Source organism: Dasypus novemcinctus, chromosome 8, assembly GCF_030445035.2.
Source record: "Dasypus novemcinctus isolate mDasNov1 chromosome 8, mDasNov1.1.hap2, whole genome shotgun sequence".
NCBI classification, from domain to species: domain Eukaryota; kingdom Metazoa; phylum Chordata; class Mammalia; order Cingulata; family Dasypodidae; genus Dasypus; species Dasypus novemcinctus.
Genome location: NC_080680.1, coordinates 47,918,730 through 47,937,816, shown reverse-complemented (window position 1 = coordinate 47,937,816; position 19,087 = coordinate 47,918,730). Strand labels below are relative to the sequence as shown.

The 19,087-nt window shown below is 38.4% G+C and overlaps 1 protein-coding gene across 2 annotated transcripts in view; it reads right to left on the bottom strand.

The window, feature by feature from the left end:
• Positions 1-15,322, bottom strand: part of IL33 (interleukin 33) — a 61,788-nt gene extending 46,466 nt beyond the window's left edge. Inside the window, exon 1 of one of the 2 annotated variants that reach the window (XM_004457382.5) lies at positions 14,680-15,322. The gene's annotated coding sequence lies outside the window, so the exon portion shown is untranslated. The remainder of the gene's footprint in view (positions 1-14,679) is intronic. The other variant, XM_058301834.2, reaches the window with a different exon arrangement.
• Between the last annotated feature and the right edge of the window lie 3,765 nt (positions 15,323-19,087).

Genomic DNA, 19,087 nt, shown 5'->3' with positions numbered 1-19,087 from the left:
AATAAAGAAAAGTTATATTTGCATATAACCAAACTGAATCATTATTTTAACAAGTTTGTTTAGTGTTGATGGTAATTGTATGTCATAAGAAGTTTGCTTGTAGATAGTTTGCAAAATCATTTTGGTAACTTATGAATGTAGGGTATATAGAATGTGTTTTTATCATTAAAGAAACAGAAAATAATTTTGTCCTAAAATACAATGATTGGTTATTAAGAAAGAGTAAAATGTGGGACAAAACCTGAATAAATACTGAAAGTGTAGAAGGTTCGTGGAAAAGAAATTTTTATGATTAAAGTTAAGTAAGATTTGATGGGTCTGTCTATATAGTTTTAAAAGGTTTAGTATCAAGTAGTATACTAATGCAAAGTTAAAATTTTGTTCCTTCTCAAAGTATCTCAAGTCATTAGTCTGTTTTAGTAAAAGTTTTTATCCTGAATAATCAGTATACAAAGAAAGTTTGTTTTATCAAAATAGCTTCTTGTGCTTTAACCTCATCATTTCCTCAGTGTTCCAAGAAGGAAAAGTCTTATCTCTTTTAAAAGAACATAATATTCAAACCTGCTTTCTCAAAATCAAATCCTGAAAAGTAGACTTTTATTCCAAACTAATTATAAGAGATTTGTTCTTTTACCTTGAAAGAAAAATTAAAGTAATAGTTAAGTTCATTTAATATGTTATAAGTCGAATAGAAGGTGTTTAAAAGTGTTATAAAATTAACAGGTTTTTTTTTTCTTAACCCTCTGTTCATTAAAGTTGTATGAGTAAAAGTTTCCTATGAATGCTTAAGAGTGTATAAAGTTACCAATATTTCAGCATAATATTAAAGAGAAGTACAATGTGGTTAATTATGGTTTTAATTATTATAAAAGAGTATGTGTCACAAAAACAACTTCTTATCATAGATTAAAATAACAACACTATAGTATGCAGCAATCCCAAACACTGCTAGTTTGTTGCAAGAAGTTAATGTCCAGCTGTGTGCTATCATTTTGTTTTAAAACTTGCTAAGACTTTCTTTAGTGTTTTCTTAGACAAGTCAAGCCAACTGCATTCCTCTATCTGTGGAAAACCCAACAATGGGCTTTTGCAGTGCTTTTCAGGGCTATGTGTATAGCCCAACCATCTCTCCTAAATTAAAAGAAACATGAGAGACAATAATATCTTATCTTAAGAGCCTAAATTAGGCAAACAATTGGGACAGGCTGCAGTCCCTGCTGCTCTAACAAATTCTTAAATGTTGTTTAGTTGGGTAAGATAAAACTATACTTTCTGCTGTAATAAAGTACAATGTTTTCTCATGTTAATAGAATTTGTAATATTGTTAAAATACTAAAAATCTTTCATCCCTCATTTAGCTCAAATATTAAAACCATTCTATGTATTAACTGAGAAAAGTCCTTCACAGAAATAGGAAAACCTCCAGCAAGCTGCTTTAAATAATAATAATAAAAGGAAAGTAAATTGTGGACATTAACTTAGCCTATGAATTTGATGTGGCAAGCACCAATATTGGCTTTGGGTAGAGTTTGTGGAAAAGGCAAATCTAAACAAGTATCCCTTGGGTCTTAATCACAATTCTGGTAGGAGGCCAAAAGTACAATATAAAAAAGCAATTGTGTGCGGCATAGGAGGTCCTGCTAAAAGTGAAAGATTTAATCCAATAGTATCTGATCACTCTAAAGACTGCCATCCCTATCCAGGGGTGGATTGCAAATACTAAAAGCAAGACAGAAATAATGGACTGTTGTAAATCACCCTCAGATCTATGAAAAAACATCTGGATACCTGTGAGAATGATGCGGATTTGTCAGTTGTCTCCTGAAAGTCAATTATTGCTTCATATGGTACAAGAATTCTTGAAACAAACTAGATGCTTTATTGGACTGCTTATTATAAGCATTTTGGGACTGATTGAAATCATTACAGCTGCTGCTACTGCAGTGGTAGCTTTAAATAATCAAGTTAATGATTTAGAATCAGCTGTTTTGCATTTTGGAGATCAATTGTATAATTTAAATTTAAGGTGATTGAAATGTAATTGGAATGAAAACAACTTTTGTATTATTCCTCTTGCCTATAATTCATCTGATATCGAATGGGGAAAATTGAGAATCATTTATTAGGCCATAAAAATAATCTCTTTGGAAATAATTCAATTACAAAGAAAAATATTAGAAATGTCTCAAAATCAAATTCATGTAGCTGATAAGGATATCTTTAATGCTTTGATTTCTCATTTCAATAAGTTTTATCCAGTAAATTGGTGGAAGTCTCAACATTTTTTATCAGCATTAGGAATAGGACTTTGTGTGTTAATCTTGTTGCTCATTGTTGTTGCTTGCTTGGGACGAGAAGTATGCCGAAGACTGCACCATGTTGATGTGATGGGACAAGCTAATAATTTGGTACTTGCAAAAAACCTGATATAGCTCCCCATGGTCAGAGTGCTTGGCTGGTAGCCAATGATGGGTAAGACTCTCAGAGGAGGGCAACCTAAGACAGGCACAGCCACCCTGACTAAAACAAAAAGGGGGAAATATGGGAAACAAAGGCATGTTGTTTCCATAATAGCAAGTTATTCCCTGACCACTGAGTCATGCTGTTCCTAGAGATATACATGCAGGTCACTAATCTCTCAGGGAGATGTAACATTCCAGCGGAACCAGGACTTGATAGAACGGAACAACCTGGGCGACAAGATTTATGAGTATATTTGTTTCAATAATATAATAGAACATTGTGAGTTTTGGTTACTATCTTATCCACTGTGTTATTAAGAATGAGGTAATGGGGATAGTTAGCTAGAATAGTTGCTGGTTCTCACAATTGCTTGGGGTATATAAAGAAGTCCCTGAGATTAATAAACTTGTCTGATGAGCTTGAGGCTTCAATGCTCTCAGATCCCCTGATCCCAATCTCTCTTTGTCTTTCATTCCCAATACCCTTTGGGTCCGTGACTCTGACAGATTAAAGAAGAAATAAACCTAAACATAAGGACACTAATAGTAGTGCTAAACCCACATCCTATAAGAAACTTTCAAATCTTCAAGGAACAGATAATTCTGGTAGTACTGAAGCTGTTATAGAAAATAGAAAAAAAAAAAAAAAAAGAGAAAATTTCCCCAATTCTTTCAAGATGCCAGCATCCACTTATATTGAAACAGGATAAGGCACACTCCCCTAAAAAAGTGTAGACCGATAACACATAAGATTGATACAAAGATACCTAACAAAATATTAGCAAATAAAATACAGTATTATACTTAAAGATTCATACAACTTGGCCAAGTGGGGTTCATTCCAGGAAATCTATTAATGTTATTCACCTTATAATCAAAGAGAGAAAAAGAGATGATCTAAATAGATCCCTCTAAAAAATTTGATAAAACTCATTAAACATTACTGATTGGGGAAAGAAATAACACAACCTATAGTTATTCCTATTTTTGGCACCTGTAAAGATAACACCACTAGAGCTATCCCATTAAAGTCAAGATTAAGACCAGAATTGTCATTCTTATTAAGGTTTATTCTGAAAGTGATAGCCTAAGCAATAGGACACAAGTATGACATAAGAGAACTAAATATGGGAGAGAACAAAGTTATTTGCAGATAATATAGTCATATACCTAAAAATCTTAAGCAACAGAATACCATTAGAACTTAGGAAAGTTTAATGAAGTATAATGAAAAAAGACCAATTGATTTTTAAAAGCCAAAGCATATGGGGTGTTCCAACCGAACTCTTTTTTTAAAAAAATGTTTACAATCTTCAAATGGCTCCCATTGTCTCATAAAAGCCATTGATCATTATTTATTTATTTTAAAGATTTATTTTTTTAAATTTATTTCTCTCCCCTTCCACCCCCCCCCCAGTTGTCTGCTGCCTGTGTCCACTCACTGCGTGCTCTTCTGTGACTGCTTCTATCCTTATCAGCGGCACCAAGAATCTGTGTTTCTTTTTGTTGCGTCATCTTGTTGTGTCAGCTCTCTGTGTGTATGGCACCATTCCTGGGCAGACTGCACTTCCTTTCACGCTGGGTGGCTCTCCTTATGGGGTGCACTCCTTGCGCATGGGGCTCCTCTACGTGGGGACTCCCCTGCATGGCACAGTACTCCTTGCGCGCATCAGCACTGCGCATGGGCCAGTTCCACATGGGTCAAGGAGGCCTGGGATTTGAACCGCAAACCTCCATGTGGTAGGTGGATACCCTATCCATTGCGCCAAGTCCACTTCCCCCAACCCAACTCTTGAAGGGCATGAGTTGATAAAGCCGCAAGACCAAAGAATGCACAGGCAGAGAATCAGACAAAAGCTGTACTGGGACTTATGGACAGGAGAGAATCTTTGATGGTGGTGGGTTGAAGGATGAATGAAGTTAGCAAAGTTGCGGGAAAAGAAGGGGAATATGAAGGGTCTCAGGACAGAGACATTCCATAGGGTGTGAGAAGAGAGTTTCTGCAAAAGTTACACGAGGTGCACAAATGTGGGATTGGGTGATGTTATCTCAGGAAGGAAGTTTTACAACTCAGAGGAGATTGGTTTAAGGCATTCTTTCGCCCCGGGGAGGGTTGGTAACCTTTAATTTAGGCCTGGCTCACATAGGCAGCTGCGTGCTGAGGACTTAGTGGGGGCCTGAGCCCTGGCCCCCCACGTGAGGGATAATAAGGGGGGAAATGTGATAGGAAAAAGAAAAAAACAACTCTTAACCAGAGCCTTAAAATAACTAGAATAAACATAAAATGTATAAAGTATGTGAAGGAAACAACAGCAGCAACAACAGCAGGGACATTTCTCAAACAACTGACACTGACTGTGCCAGTAGACTAAGAAGTTTGAGAGCCTGAAATTTGAGCACAGCAGACACTCAAAACTATGAAGTTCTGTCAAACTCTTCACAGAAATATTGAACCTTTGCGGGGAACTCCAAGGGATAATGAGCAAAACATTCTTTGGATTGCAAAAGGTCTCAGATACATGAGTGTTGCTATGAAAAATTCTGACAGTCATTCAATTTATGGGGTTTTTGTATTGAAGGGGAGTTGGATGTAGAGTGTGTGTTTGATTAAAAACAAAGCACCCAGCCAATTTTGTGGGTGGACCCTCTTGATTCTGGTAATAGCAGTGTGGAAGGCAAAAGAAAGTTGCATAAGAGAATGGTGGCTGGCAGGGATCCTTTCAGGCATCAGTGAATGTCACCCTAAAGGAAGTAGGTGAGATGTTTTATTTATTTATTTATTTATTTTTAAGGCTTTATAAAAATTTTATTACAAAATTTCATTAAGTTAAAAAGGGTTTTAATGTCATCTCACTAATTTTTCTATTTTTGAAAATGATAGAAACTTTGAATAAAAAAGGGCTTCATAAACAAGATTAGAGATGCACTAAATGAAGTATCTTGGAATCATTCTGTCTTCTTAGTTTTTTCCTCAGGGCACTTGGCCCAAATTTTAATCTGTTCTCCAGAATTTACTATGTGATTTGGGGTTATTGCAACCTTTCCAGATCTCACTTTCATAATTTTATAATGAAGAAAATAATATTTATCTCACAGATGTGCTATGAGGATTAAATGGGATAAAGTGGGATAAATGTCCTGCATTTAGTAAATACTCAGTGATTACTTTAAATAATGGTTTCTGACTTGTAATACACATATATCACAATACCTCTACAGTGAGGCAGGTTACAGACAACATGACTGACAGACAACATGGACATGAGACCCCGCCAAGACCTCGACCCTCTTGAGGTCCCAGTTAACTGTGGGAACTCCCCTGGCTCTGGATATTCCAAACAGTCCTCATCACTGGTTCCCACCATTGATGGGGTAAGCAATAACAGCTGGTTTCCTTCCCTTTAGCATTAGAAAGGGGAGGAATAATTAATAGTTTAAAAGGTGACCGCACAAGCCAAAACCCACTCTGTCAGCCTAGAGGAGCCCACTCCAAATCTTAGTGCATATTTCTGTCTTTTTCTCCCATCTCTCAGCAAGCTCTGTTCTTTTTCCTCATTTTGCAATAAATTCTTCTTACTGGCCTAACTAAAACTGATGTGTTCTTAAATTCTTTTATGTAACATAGCCAAGAACCTAGAGGAATCCAACCCTTCCCCAACTTCATTTGGCAAATGACAGCCAGGAGTTCTAGAGGCAGGTAGTCATCCTCAACGCCTGGCAAGGACTGGTGAATCTACTTTCTATGGTCTGCTTCTTCCCTCTTTTGGTTCTGCCATTTTAAAGGGGGTTCCTGGATAGGCTTGCAAAGGACATAAACTTAGTCTGCCCAGACTTCTGGCTTCCTCTTCAGAGGTGGTGGGGGTGAGTCCCCTTGTGTAGATCCAAGGAAGTTCTGGGTGGCAGGTGAAACCGCCCTTGGGACCTGACTGGGCACATGGTCTAAGCTGAGCAGGAGTCCATCAGGAGTTTACCAGACCCCCTCTGTGAGTTCAGACTGACTATCTCACCCATTGTATCCTTTCCTTAGACGGCTGGTTAACTCCCTTTAATTAGAAGTGCCTTTGATTTTTCAACTCCTGCTGTTCTCATTTTGGGTCTGTGATGTGCTTTAGAATGCCTTAGAAGAGGACTACCCATTTGTTAGTGAGGCATGAGCCCCACCCTTATCATTGCCCTGAGGCTTTACTCCTTGTCCACCCTGGTGGGAGGCCCTGAGATAATGTCTGTTTTTTAAATGGATTTTTTTTTCTTTATTTATTTTTTTAATGTTACATTAAAAAAAATGAGGTCCCCATATACCCCCAACCCCCCTCACCCCACTCCTCCCCCCATAACAACAACCTCCTCCATCATCATGAAACATTCATTGCACTTGGTGAATACATCTCTGAGCACCGCTGCACCTCATGGTCAATGGTCCACACCATAGCCCACACTCTCCCACAGTCCACCCAGAGGGCCATGGGAGGACATACAATGCCTGGTAACTGTCCCCGCAGTACCACCCAGGACAACTCCAAGTCCCGACAACGCCCCCATATCACATCTCTTCCTCCCACTCCCTACCCCCAGCAGCCACCATGGCCACTTTCTCCACACCAATGCCACATTTTCTTCGATTACTAATCACAACAGTTCATGAATAGAATATCAGTAAGTCCACTCTAATCCATACTCTATTCCTCCATCCAGTGGACCCTGGAATGGTTGTGTCCACTCCACATCTTAAATGCACTTTTAATATCCAGTTTAACTGTGGACCTCCACCCCTGGGAGTCACCATGAGATGACCTCACTCATGTCTAGCTCCCAACACCTCTGCAAAGTAGCCAAAAAAAAGGTCCCTAACCATCTCCTTTCCTAGGGTCAGCCTGGCTTGGGTGTTTGGTCTGGTAACTGGACCCAGATGCCCCCCAAACATCTAAGGCTCTGGGGATGCCCAGAGACAAAGCTCCCCATCCTCAGAACATGGAGACAGTGGGCAGGGGTCCCTGATTTCTAGGACACTGGCTTGGCAAGCAGTTGTTCAGTCAGATCTAGCAGTGGGATGCCCCCAGACTGATGTATGTATTTTATCCTCCCTAGAATAATGGGTGGCTCTTCCAGCATTCCAGCAGACTCCCAATTGGGGTTCCTTCTCAGAACTGGGACACTCTGCCTACTGATGGTCTGAAAAGAAAGAAGCTAATCTTTTCCTGCCACACCATGTGTGTGGCTGCAGTATGGCTAAGAGTGGGCTCTATATGTATGGGACCCTGAATTCCAGGTAAACCTGTGTAAGAAAGAAGGACAGGACAGACAGATCAGAGGGCCAGAGACCACATGGCCATGTTTCCTTACAGGGATAAGGAAATGCATTAAGATTAAAAGGTTCCTGACTATTCCTAGCTCCCTGCCTATTTCCTTGTTAACACTAATTCTTCCAGTGAAAAAAGTCCTCACAGACTTTTACGCCTTCCCAGGAGGCAACTAATGGGATGCAGCCCCCAGATCAGCCTAATTCATGTCTCCTCAGGGGCAGGGCTTCTCTGGACCCCTCAGCTCTGTACTTTGCAGCTGCGCACAGATTTTACTGGAGGAAATAAGCTGGAAATTCCTTCATGAAGTTTCTGCCATGGATAGATACTGTGAGTTTTGCGTCTAGGTGATTATAAAGTCAAGTTTTCCCCCAAGCCAAGCTAAGTGTATAAAATTCTCTTCTGTTCTAATCTGTGCTTGCTTTAACTTTGTTAGTCTGCTCATGCCTAGGACCTCATAAATCAGATTTGGGGTTTGCCCGTTACAAATTGGGTAACAGTGAAAGGTAACCTAAAAATGAGTCTTTAAATGTCAATACTATTTCGAATTTGAATTTGATGTATAAAAGAATTCACAAGTGGAATAATTCAGCTGATGAAAAAGCAGAAAAACTTAGCGAAGTTGTTACTAATGAAATTGTTTTAGTTGCTTAGTTAATAAATGTAAGTGCCCAAATTGTTTTTAAGTGGAAACTTACTAGAAACTAACTAAAAGTTTATATTATAAAACAGATGCCTTTATATTATAAAACTGAAGAAGGATAATAACTGAAATTATTAAAACTGGGTAGATTTAGCCTAGACTTCAGTTATTGTGATGGTAATTCTAAACTAAGTTTACTTTTGTTTATGGTTACTCCAGCTCTAGCTACACCCTTGCTTTAGCTCACTAGCTTACCCAGCCTTTAGACTTCAGCTGTTGTGATGGGAATTATAAACTGAGTTTACTATGTTTATGGTTATTTCAGGTCTAGTCTCACCCCTTGCCTTTGCTGATGGTTATTTCCTGACAACTTCTGCCCCCATGGTTCAGGGAAAGCAAACTTGAGACACCCCTGTCTCCTGTCCTTTACCTGGCGCCAATAACCCTGCTTTCTCTCATGGCTCCAAGTGTGGACTAAATGCTGCCTGGTGGAATTCTTGATCCTTGGGGTTAATATCCTTTCTTCCAGGCTGGCAGCTGCTGGAGTTGTTTTATCTCTGAGGACTGGGGAGTGGAGGAAGCCTTCCACCTTGACTGTTGAGGTTCCTAAAAGCTGCAATTCATGAGAGAAACCAGTTTCCCTTATTTTCTAAAAGAATGCAAATTATAAGTAACACCAGTGAGTTGTGTTTTTGTGTCTAACTCTCTATTTGTGTCTCCTTATTTGCACAGTGTATATCTTCATACATCGGGATGATAATATCAAATTAACAAATGATTCATAAAAGAGTACTATTCAAATTGTTAAAGTTTAATATGCAGTTATGTATGTGAATGAATATTCCTAAAACCTAAATTAGGTTAAGCAGGATGGAAAGGTCATATAGAAATCTGGGTATAGAAATTATTGGGAAAGAGAAAAAGTTTTTCCTAAGCTCTTTGACCTGCCCAGACCCCAGGGCCTTCTCTTTGCAAGAGCTCTGAGGGAGGGGTTAGGTGTGGCAGATTAAAACTCTATCTTTTAATCAGTTTGCCCAGTAATTTCCCAATTTAAACCTTTTACCAGCCTTAAAATAAGGATGGTTAATAATCTTATTGCCAAATTTCAGTAAGGAAAGTCCTGGAAAGCTATGGAAAGATCTTTTCTAAATTATGATTAAAACAAACAATTAAAATGTATTACAGAATTTAGCAGACAGTATGCTTTTAAGATTATTCACAGTTTTATAATTTTATTAAAGAAAAGAGGTTTCACCTTTCTGTAAAGGAAGGAAAAAGAACAGTCCTGAAATAAACTATAATGGTTTCAATTTTATTTAGCTTGGCTGTAATCTCCCTAGATTTATAGAATACCCATTAAATAAATCAACATTTTATGTATTAAATCTTTAAGATGATACAAGTTGTAAGTTCATGTCTAATAAAATTAAGTTGAAGAAAGAAATATAGATCTGTTCTCTCTTAAAAGGATAAAGTAAATTTCATTGGTTGCTGACTATAAATTAATAAATTTATTTAAAGGTAAAGTAGCTAGTTTATGTGGTTATAGTTAATTATAGGGAGTTTGTCAAAGCATCTTCTAAATTGAAACACTTAAATGACTAATTCCAGGAAACCATTATTAATTAGAAACCTAAATTGATATTAATAGCAAAAAGTAACTTCATAACAGGAGAACCTGTCAGAGGCTAGCTCAGTCTGCATGTTAAGGTGGTGGTAAAGAAAGATAGATAATCTTGATTCCATTGGGAATTTTCAGTTTTCATAAAATGATTGAAAGTAGTGTTTCCTGTACTGCTAAAGTAAAATACCTGTTAATTAACATCTCCAAGGTGTAAAAGTAAAAAATAAAGTATACAAGAGTTAAGTTCATTTGATATATTATACCTTGCATTGGAATTGTTTAGAAAGTATATAAATATTAAGAGATAGACTTCAGTATTGTCAAACTCTCTTGTACATTCAAGCCAGGCCCAAATACCCTGCATGATGCCTCTCCATTTGAGTTATTGGCTAGGTTGGTCACTGACCCCTAAAGCAATAAAAGTATCTACTACATCTCTGAATATGCTTCTGAAGTGGATGGAGAGTATGTGGCAGTTTCAGACTCTTGCAGCAGCCGGTAATGACTTGATATGGCCAGATGTACAATGGATATTGCCTCCAGACTGGTTCTGTTTCATAGTGCTGAAGGGTGCAATGCACCAGGCCAGTGAAATACTGAAACCTACCTTCCCAGCTTCTCTCTAGGGTCAATGGTGCTGCAGCATGCTGGCTGTGTGAAGGGCATACCAAGAGGAGCAAAAATTACCAGAGTACTGTGGGTAGAACTTAAATACAATTGACATTATGTCCTGCTCCCATGGAGGGATAACATGCATGGTATAGCAAACCAGGAGCTTAGCTCTATTAATTGCAGCTCAAAGAGGAATTTGTGCTTTGATTAGTATTAAGTACTGTACCTATATGCCTGATGATTATGATGGTATCATTCTCTTCTAGATTATATGCAGAGGGATATTAAACATGTTAAAAGTCTTGCTAAACTTAATTCATTTTCTAAGTAGCTAATGAATATGCCTATAAAACAAAAGAATGGCTCTCTTAAGTACTGTGTTTATTTTGCTTGCCGTATGCCTGTCTTGTTATTGCCTATATTATCTTTGTGAGTTTATGTCCAGGGCAGTGCGTCTCTTCATACCTCTCCTAGCTGTCTTAAGTGTAACCACTGCTATGGGAACTGGGGTTGGCAGTTCATACCCAAACCCAGCTGGCCTACCACAATCTCTCCCTAGAATTAACTGACAGCATAAAAGAACTCAAGGAAGAATTCTGTTTCCCATGAACTTTGAGAAGATGCAGCCTCTGAAGACACCTGGCCTTTCTCACTCTCATGATCTAGTATGTCATGGTTGGCTCCCTTTTGGGGCCTGCCTACCACCATCTTGTTTATCCTTTTAATAGGACCATGTATCTTCAAAATTCTAATTAGGTTTTTTGCTTACAGAATCAATGCCTTATTAGCCATGTGGGAATTTCATCCAGTTCCAGGCAGAGTGCCAGACCTGTCTTTCCTTGACCTCAGTAGAATAGCCAGAGAGGTTTATGCCCTGTCAAGCAGGGACTACTGCCCTAAGCATCAGGAAGTAACTAGAGAAGAATGACCATCACCTCTCAGCACCCCCTTAAGAATAAGGGCATGAACTCTCTGAGGGGGAAGTTCAGGCAGGTTAGTACAAGGAAATGAGGAAAAGACGAGCCACGACATGGCCGACAGACAACATGGCTAACAGACAACATGACGGACAGACAACTTGGCTGTGAGACCCTGCCAAGACCTTGACCCTAACCTTGAGTTCCCAGTTAACTCTTTCTGGGACCTCCCCTTGGCCCAGGATATTCCCAGCAGTCCTCACCATTGACTCCCACCATTGGTGGGATAGCCAGTAAGAGCTGAGGCCCCTCCCCTTAGCATTGGCAAGGGGGCAAGGGGAGGAATAATTAATAGTTTACAAGGTGACTACACAAGCCAAAACCCACTCTTTCTGCCTAGAGGAGCCTACCCCAAATCTCAGTATGTATTTCCATTTTTGTCTCCCATTTCTCCGCAAGCTCTGTTCTTTCCCCCCATTTCCCAATAAATTCTGGGGATTTATTTCCCAATAAATTTTGGCCTAACTAAACTGGTGTGTTCTTAAATTCTTTTATGAACATAGCCAAGGATCTAGAGGAATCCAGCACTTACCCAGCATTAATAGGGTAGGTTTTTATTGTTGTTTGTGGAGGAGTTTTGTTTTTTTTTTAATAGGAGAAAACAATTTAGGTTCAGGAAAATTAAGATCCAAAAATTGCACTGCTGGTCAATAACAGATAATGGATTTAAGGCCTGTCTGTCTCCAAAAACCTGTGTTTTCTTCCTATTATGCTACATTGCATGCTTCACTTAAAAACCAACAACCTTCACAAGTATAGCAGGATTTACTGACATGTGCAGGAGTTTGCTACAGGGAGGAAATGCCTCTAAGTTCTCACGCCACCGTTACTGCCCCTCATCACACAAGTAGAATATTGCCCTTTCTTTGTAAGTTTCTTTGGAATGCAGATGTCAGTCCTACAGAACCCAGTGGGAAACTGAAGAGAGATCAGAGGTTCTTCCTTGATTTCCTAAAGTCCTTGAGCCAAACTTCATTTGTTTTTGGTTGTGGTGAAATCAAGGTTTCTTTCTGCTGTCCAGGGAAATTATATTTGGTCTTAATGCCTCTAAATGTCCCTGCTGCAAACTAAGATATAAGGAAGGGGAATTCTGACTGACATTCTTGATTCTCATCATGTTTATCAAAATGAATGAAAGGCACATTGATTTTGGCACAACCATACGCAAATCTTCAAAAAGACTTCATGCTATCAGATTCGTTGGCATAAATATTTCCTGATGTATATAGTTTTGTTCCCCCAGTGTCTCCCCTTCTGCAGTATTTCCCTGTAATAATTTAATCCCATATCCAAAGTTCCAAAAAAGACCTCATGCTAAGATGTTTACTGATATAAATATTTCCAGTGTATATTTTTTCTAGCCCAAATGCTGTCCCTCTGCAATATTTCCCTGTAATTATTTAACTCCACATCTAAATCTCCAAAAAACGCCTCATTCCATAAGATTTACTGGCATAAATAGTCCTGATTTTCCCCCTCCCCCATTGCTGCTCCCTCTGCAGTATTTCCCTGCAATGATTTAATTCTTCCATGAAGGAGAACTTTTCACAACTGAAGCTCAGACACATTCCGTGAAGGAATTGGAAGATTTGTTCCTTTAACCTTCTGCAGACGCTTGCCGGCAGCAGCAGCAGCTCTGATTCTCAATTCCTTCCCTTGCTTTGAGCTCTGACAATCTCAGCTTCTAAGTGAAAATTCCCCTCAGAATTATTCCCTCTCCACAAATGGGAAAGAGAAAGACGGACATTCAGGCTGCAAATGTTGTAAGTAAAACAGTAAGGGGAAAGAGGAAAGCATCTAGGACAATACACTGCTGAAAAGATGAATTACATATCCATGGAGCAAGGATTAGTTGGAGACCCAGGATCCTTTCTGAGAAGAATGGAGAAAATGTGAAATTTGAGCTGTGGAGAGTGATGCTTGTGCTCAGAGTTCTTAACTATTCAAGAACATTACTCAGTTGGATGATTCAGCTCATGTACCCCAAATTTGGGGAAATAGAGCACTCTGAAATTTTTGTAACACAGAGTTGAAGCTTTTATTGGAGGAATTCAGAAGAGGGCATCAAATATTTAAAAGATAAATGAGATGAATAATAGATAGGGACACTGGGGACAGCAAAGGACCAAGGTGGACTACAGAGGAAAATTCAAGCTAGAGAAGCACTGTGCTGATGAGGGAGTGAGTCAGGGGGAGGCAGCCACACCTTGCCCTGGACCCTTGGCGTACAAGTCTCCAAAGACCTCCTGGAATACAACTTGTGGGGAACCACAACATATACCTTTGGATTTCGTGCCATTTTCTTTATTAAAATGGTCTCTTGGTCCCATACAAAGAGAAATGTGTCTGGATGCTTGTTTTCACCAGGAAAGATAAGGCAGAGAAAGTGTGAAGAGGAAAAATTGCCTGGAGGCAGGCAGCAAGGGAGAAAAAGAAGAAAACAATCTTCAAAAGAATGTATTTAAATGAAGAAGCATAACAAGAATACCGAGTTTTGACTTTATCCTTTAAAAGGTAAATTCCTTGTTTCCTCAAACTTTTTTTTTTCTAAAGAAAAGCATACTAAGAGAGTAGACAGTGAGCACAAACAACTGAGGGCGGGGGAGAGAAATAAATAAAATCTAAAATTAATAGTTCCTTTAAAAAAGCTGCTTGTAGCACTCACAAGCATTGTTGGATAAGTATTGGAAAAGCATTAGGAGTATTGAAGTAAAATTATCAACTTCTTTTATGAAGTTTCATTAAGCTAATAAATATCTAGTGCTTTAAGCCAAAAAAAAAAGTTTCCTATGTGTGGGGAACAGGGAAACATTTACTATAAAGACTACTACAATCTGTTTTATCAATTCATTAATAATATTACAAATCACCCAAAGGAAAGCAAAATGAAATGATAAGTTAATAGTAAATATTATCATCAACTTTTACTACTATAAGCAAAAAATCCCAACAAATTGGTCTAATCTTTTATTTTACAGAAAGATAAAACAGTTCTCATGATTCCCGAGATCTCACTTTGCAAAACTTGACAAAAAATCTCCCAGAATATTGGTTTCATTCTTACCTTGTAATCTTGTTGTGATTTCTCCCCTGAAAAGCTGCAGCTCTGTGTTCAGAGAGCCTGCGGACTGGATTTATTACCCAAAGTCTGGCGGAGAGCCAAATGGCTTTAGAAGGGAGGTCTAAATGGGTGAGATTTTAGCAAGTTTTTCAACTATACGTAAAGAGCCAAGAGAATTACAATCCTGCCAACATCTGAGATTCATTGCTTTCTGCCTTCCCTCTCTCATCTTAAAGGTTCGTCCAGCAGGTTATGGATTTTATATTTCGTGTTTCTTTAACATCCTAGTCACATCAGAATGATTTCACACATACCCCATCTTCAGCTCAAAGCCCAGTCTCCGCTCCCACACTTTATAACTTGGTTCTCTTCAGAGTTGAACTTCACAATTTCATGTTCAGCACTCTTCTGGTGAAATTCTTTTGCTGGTTTTATTTTCACTTTTGGTCACTGACTTCTTAATTTACACCCTTCAGTAAGAGGTCAGTTTATTCTTCCAGACTCCTGTACAGACAATCACACCATATCATATGCTATATCATGCCAGTATTAAGCAGCTCACTGCAAGTAAAACACTTTCAGGTACCTCCTGCATCTCAACACATCTTCCTTGCTTCCCTGCTCTACATTGTTCATCCAGCCTTCCGTTCATCCCAAAAGTCTCTCTGAAGATAGCCAGATAGCCCTTTTTGTCACAAAAGCAAATCCTGGTCTGTGGATACCATCTCTTATTACCTGATGAGAAATTTTACTCCATGTGCCCTTTTCCCCTTATTTTGGTATTTGTAATATCATTGAAGCAGGAAATACAGGGATGAAGGGATGCCTGTCTCTGCATTGTAAAGTCATGCATCAGAAGGGAGAATGGTCTTTAGAAGGACATTGTGATGGGAGTATTAGATACATACAGGCCTAGCTCCCTTCCCCCCCACCCATCCAACTCACAAGCTTAGAAGGGAAGTGACAGAAGAAATGTTCTGTAAAATTAAAGAACAGGAATTTCTTTTTTCCAGCTTTCCTCTTGGCGTACTGAGGAATCAAGGTTAGGGTTCTGGAGTCTAGGGGAAAAGAAGATGAGCTGGCAATGGCTGGCTGACCAGGGCTTGGGAAAGATATGATTGAGGTGGAGTTCCTTGGGAAAAAACAACCAAGGAACCAAGGAACAATGATGTCTGCTATTTGCTATGATGAATTTGTTTTCTGGTTTGGGCAGTCATGTCCTTTCTTCATTCTCAAACTCCAGCAATTATCTGCTACACTCAATACCATTGTGTTTGTAGGAAATGGAGAAAGTGGGCTTTATCCTCTTGAGATAAAATAGCAAACAAAGAGGGCTAGCAGGCAGGCTGGTGACTGGCCAATGCTGATCAAGAATTTAGGCTTGTGCAGTAAATGGGAGGAAAACGTGATAAGTCGTAATCAAAAGAATGTAAAAATACCCTGGAAATTCTTGGAAACTGAGATGTGTATGAGATGAATAGTGAGGTTTTAAGATATATATGGAACGCTTCATTATTATGAAATTTCCCTCTTACATCTAGTTATGCTTCATACTTTAAAGGCCGTTATTATTATTTTTTTAATTTTTTGGTTTTCCACCAGCATTTATGAACTCTAACTCATTCTCCTCAGCACAGCAAAGCTGCCAGAGGGGGAGGTGGAGGGTGGGAAACAAACCTTAAAAACTTAGCTCTGCCTTTAAGAGGCTTTCTGAGTTTTTCTTTTTTTTTTTTAAGCCTCTGTCCCCATACAGCTACATATTTTGAAAAATGTTTTAGGAGAAAATTCATCGTATGTCAGGCTTAGTTCTCCACCCCTCCCTTGTCACTGGGATCTTAACCATTCAAGTTTCCAATTTTGTCCCTCCAACCCCACAAGATCAACAAAAACTTTCTGCTGGTTTCTCTATCTCCCAGCAGCAGTCTTCTGCCCTGACAAAACCCAAATTCCCTGCCTCCTGCCACATACCCAGAGACTTCAAATGCCCCAGGAAGAAAAGCAGTTGTTTCCTTTAGCTCATTTCTCCTTATAGTCTTGGTCCCTCAGCCGCAGAGCTTTAGCAATTTTCTACCTTTAAACGTTTTTATTGTTTGTTTTTTATCTGCCCTTCCTGGTTGTTCTCAAATGTTCTCATTAGACTGCACAAGCTACTTCATTCTGGGAAGTGAAAGTTTATAGTGATTTGAGTTGAATATAAATGAAAGTGTGGCTCCAGAAGCTGGGAAAATTATGGGTCATTCAGGCTTTGTTCAAGTGACCAAATAATTTGTTGTCCAAACAGCAAAGCTTTTGAATAATTAGACTAGAATAACAGGTGAAAACTGGAATATGGTCACTGCAGATTTTATGACTTTTATGGTTTCTTTCTTCTCCATTCTTCCCGAATCCCAAATCTGCCTTACTAACTCCCTCCTTTCTCTGTAGACATGAGGTATACAGGTCCCTACCTGGAATTTTACCAACACACAGACACAACTGTGTGATAATATTTTATTCCTAAAATCATATTAGAGAACTAAAACTGAGCATTTGCTACCAAAAGACCTTCCAGAAAGGACATTGTAAAGGACATGCTTCAGGCAAAGGAAATTAAGCCCAAGTGATAGCAAAACTGAAAAGTAAAGGATATAGTAAATATGTAGATAGAGCTCAGCAAATATTAACTGAAAATTATTATAATATTCGCCTTGTAGAGAGTTAAGAAAAATAAACGAGGACTAAATAAATAATGAAATTAGCCTGTAAGTCTGGAGGGGTGATGATAGGGATTAGAATTTCTCAATACTTTATTTTGGTCATGAGGAGGCTAAAAATATTGCTGAATTTTAGGTTCTGATACATTAATAATGCATATTAAATTTTCTAGAAGAATTTTCAAAATAATAGAAATTAGATGCATAGCTAACTTCCAAACTATTGGAGGAAAAAAATAGAATAAGAAAATATAGTAGTCTATCTTAATAGAAAGAAAGAAAGGAGAGAAAATAAAATATAGACAAGGCAGGACAAAGAGAAAAGACAAAATAAGTTAGTAGATTTAAGCCCAAATATATCAGCAGTTTTGTTATATGGATAAAGTACTCTGGTCAAAGAGCTAAGATTATTAGACTTGTAAAGAAAATACTTATGTGTTATTTTAAAAAAACATACACAAAATTATTTCAAGTTTAAAAAATTGAAAATCAAAAGATGGAAAAATATATTTTGGCAAATCTTAATCAATGAAAAGCTGATATTGCTGAATTCCTGTTAAGCTTAAGGTAAAAGGCAAAACTAAAGATAAAGAAGGTTACTGAATAACAATAAAACATCCAATTCACTAGGGAAACATAAATCTAAACTAGCAAACACTTATTAGACATCTCAAATACAAAGAACAAAAATAAGCAGAATTACAGGGGAAATATGCAGCTCAATCATCCTACTGAGAGACTGAATATATGTATCTCAGCATACATGAATATATATACATCAGCTGGAAATAGGATAAGAATATAGTATTTTTGGATGATTTTAGTGCGCTAGGTCAAATGGATATAAAAATAGCATTTCAACCAAAAAATAGAGAATATACACCCTTTTAAAACACACATGGAATATTTACAAAATCAGACTATGTCTTGGTCATACAGTAAGTTACAAAACTATTTCAAATAATTAAGTTAGTGTTTACCCAAGAAAGTATTACCGTAAAAATGCCATTAATTTGAAAAATCTATGTCAGGAAAGAAGTTAAAGCCCTATAGGACAATTAGGCCCAAAGTGGTTATTTCACAGTGTTGGGTTATAGTCAACATGTTAAAAATCTGTTTTCATTTCATAGACTAGACTGACTGGTTTCCAGAAGAAAGATGTTCTCTCTTTGTTGGGTTGTGCTTGCCTTCCTGTGCTCAAAAAGAAAGTGAGGTGGAAAGATTCTGAGCTGGATTGAAACTCCACCATTTGACCAGAACTCTCTCTGGCTGGACATTCAATAGAAGTCAGAGCAGATCCCCTGGTGCCAGCAGTTCAAAGGCTTAGATGACTGAGTTGCAGGACTCTGGATGAACTGGGGAGAAGAGGGTGATATGTCCTAAGGGAGGGAACAGGTACTGGGTAGTGAGAGAATTCTGTGAGACAGACGATGGGATTAAGGAAAAGGAGTAGGAAAGGAGCTGAGGATAGAAGAGAAGACACCCTCTGAATGGCCATCCTGTGAGGTATTGCCTGCCTTCCTTGAATGTACCAAGAGTAAGTTAGATGACCCAGGGCACAATTCTGAAAATTTTCGCTTTGCAACTTTTGGGGAAATTTTTTGCTTTAACTTGCTTGAACCCTTTATGAAAACCAATTAGTGAAATCACTGGAGGTTGACTCCTTCGCATCATCTGTAAAGATGAAAGGGTAGAAAGGGTAATCTGCCCAGTGCCCC